Here is a 3,231-nt window from a genome sequence, read left to right as displayed (position 1 = left end):
AGAGTGTTTCTCGTGTCATGTTATGTACACATGTTTACTACATGAATTCTTTAAATGATGATTGTGTTTTCTTTAAATCAAAAAGTAAACTGCAATCATTAACATTTACTTTGAACATTTATTCTACAGTGCTTTACCTACCTATTCCTTTCTATAATTTCTAATGAAATAAATTAGCCACATATGATTCTTTCAAATCTTAGAGACTTTCTAGCATTCTTAAAACATTTTATCTGTTTAAATCACATTAAAACACTTTGTCCTACCTCTGTTGAACACACTGATTCTACAAAATTGACAGTAACTATCAATTCTTGACCAAGTTTATCTTCTTTAATTTCTCCAAACCCTCTCAGATCTTAAAATTCAAGAAAATATACTCAGAGGGCTAATTCTTTACAAATATTTCTGTTCATTCATTCATAGTTTTTCTCCTTGCTAGGATGGATTTAGTTTTAGCCTTTTTCAAAGAAAAGTCCTAGAGATCTGTTAGCTAGCTAGCGACTCAATAGACGTACATACTGAAATACCTCTCATTCTTCTCTTCTGCACAATTGCTCGCTTGATCTCTTCTATTGTCACACCGTGTTACATGGGAGGTAGCAAGGCAGGTGATTATGTCCTATCTACAACTTCCCGATAATACCAAATAATTATTTATTCATCTAGCCCTTTCTTGTCAACTCACAATTAGAAATTTATTTACCACCAGGGAGATATGCATATTGGCCATGGTAGCTGTGACATTTGAGAGACAGCTTTGCATCTTGCCTGCCCTCATGAACAGAGTCAAATCTGGGTCATTATATTCAGCAGGGAGCTTTGAAAACACCTTCCGGCTCCGTGCAGCAGGAAGCTGAGTGTCTTTTGACCTACTTTTGCACATGGGAAATACAAGCCTGCCAGACCACAGAGACTGCAATCTATGTCTTTTCATTGTCGAAAGAGTCCCTAAAATGTTAGCTTCATAATTCTTCCCATTCTAGGAAACAATAACGTGGTTTTGTTTATGCCTTCTTAGCTCAGAGGTGAATATTCCTTTATATTGCTGTTTCAGGTTGCATGCAAATTGCAATTAACCAAAATGATCTTGATAATCCACTCAAGTTGAATAAACTTCAGAAAGACTTCTTCCTGACTATCCCTCAACCTCTTTTAGTAGAGTGTGAACTTAGAAAACTTAAAAATGTCTATTAAAAACATACTTGAGATAGCTGCTCAGTTTTTACTGACATCCATTTCTATTTGTGAATTGTCACATCTATTCTCGTTTGATAGGCATACTCATTGAAGTCCATTTTGTGGAAAAGGAAAGGTACTTAATGCCATGGTCCAACATTTAAAATTTATTTAAAGAAAAATCCTGCCTTTTCCTATTTAAAAAGATAATTAACCAAAAAAAAGTATAATTGTTTTCTATACTCCTTTGAGATATGCTTTTTAATAACCTCCTTGTCAGTTCTACAACTGAGTACTGTTTTATTCCCCAAGACCTGAAAGCCATATATTTAAGATGTCAACATTAGGGCGTATAGCTCTCCTACCTCTCAATTTCTGTGGGTAGGTAGGAGACTAATATAGGTGGAGACATTTCTCCACATTTTAAATTACCCTGTCACAAAAATATTGAGAGTGTTGGTCCAGCTGGATGAGTAGTGAGTAAGGCAGCCTGATCCCACACGGCCAACTGCACAATTTGAGCCTGGACCTGGTGACTTGAAAAACATGTCAGGTGCATGTGCACGCAGGCCCCAAATCCAGAGAGAATGGAGGAGAAGGGATTGTGATGTGGCCATTCTCCACAGGTATACTTTCTCACTTTTCCTCTCCTTGAGTCTCTCTCCAGTAAGCACATGTAACCCATAGCAAAAACTAAAACATAAAATAAAATAAGTGTTTCCTTTCCCTTCAGTGAGATCAGCTAGGGAACACAGGTGGCCTGTGTTCTCTCTCGCACTCCAGTACCTAAATCCTTCCCATCCGTTATTTCAGCAATATTAGTTTTAGGCTTAGTTCTGTTCTCTCTCACTTACCACAGTAGCCTGATTAAAGTCTTGCTTAATTGTCTATTATTTTCCAGTGCAATTTTTGCTTTGTCAAAATATTAATTCAAAATTACTGCAGCTGGAAAATGTCTATCTTTCTATTACATTGCTACTCCAAAGTTCAGCATTCAGAGCTGAATGCACTTCTTTTCCCAAGAGCTTTCATTTACTTAGTGTGATATTAGGGTTTGCAAATTTCTTTCTAGGATAAGACAAAGCCTCAAAAAGGACAGACTAATACTAGTTTCCTGGTCTTTTGGCACCAGTATCTGATCTTCACAATACTCTCACTTGTTCTCCTGGTACTAAAAATGCTGCGAAAATACAACTAGGTATTTTCCATAAACTAGATTCTTGCTGCTTTGATAATCAGGCCTACACCTGCCTTTGTCTCCTCATCTTACATGCCAGTTCTAAAAAGTATCACATAGAACAGACCATCAGTCCATACTCTCTGCCTCTGCTTTTCACATGTGTTTATTACATATGTCCTTCTCTGCCTAAACTTGAAACTGTCTTTAACTGTAGATGAGTGTAAACTCAGATAATGTCCTCAATGGCATGAATTATGTCTTTAAACTTCCTTCTATCATTCAGTGTTACTGTGCAAAACATTTATTTTTCAACCACTCTTCTGTCTACTTGACCTGTGAACTTCTAAAGGGCAAAGACATGCTTTATTTATTAGTTTATGCTGCAGAAATACAGCTACTACTTGTAGGTTGGGCAACAATTCCAAATGTTTTCTAAATTAGCAAAATCATTTGATTATACTAAATATAATATTATGGAAACCCAAGAGAATATATCAATATAATAGATCAGAAAAGTACCTGAAAACCATGTCATTTTCACAATTCTGTCTTTATTATTCCTTTTAACTAAGTGTATCAAGTCCACATGGAAGTGGAATAATGGTGAAGTCACTGGATTCCCATGAAGTTGACTGTGGTTTGAATCACAGACCCAGCAGCTTAAAACTTTTGTCAGGTAAGTGTGTCTGTGTGGCCCAAATCCCAAGAGGCAAGTGGAAGGATTGCAGAGTGACCATACCCTTTGGGGGGGGGGTGATTTCTCACTTTCTGTCTCTCTTTGTCTCTCCCGTGAGTGCATGTGCCCTATAGCAAAAAATATCTCTCAAAATAATAATAATAATAATAATAATAATAATAATAATAATAATAGA

The 3,231-nt window shown here is 36.4% G+C and overlaps 1 protein-coding gene across 1 annotated transcript in view; it reads right to left on the bottom strand.

Moving 5' to 3' along the window:
- Positions 1-3,231, bottom strand: part of LOC102468869 (kelch-like protein 1) — a 244,376-nt gene that overhangs the window by 209,081 nt on the left and 32,064 nt on the right. The window lies entirely within an intron of this gene.

Source organism: Tupaia chinensis, unplaced genomic scaffold (assembly GCF_000334495.1).
Source record: "Tupaia chinensis unplaced genomic scaffold, TupChi_1.0 Scaffold143943_1, whole genome shotgun sequence".
NCBI lineage: Eukaryota > Metazoa > Chordata > Mammalia > Scandentia > Tupaiidae > Tupaia > Tupaia belangeri.
This window is presented reverse-complemented; position numbering and strand designations above follow the sequence as displayed.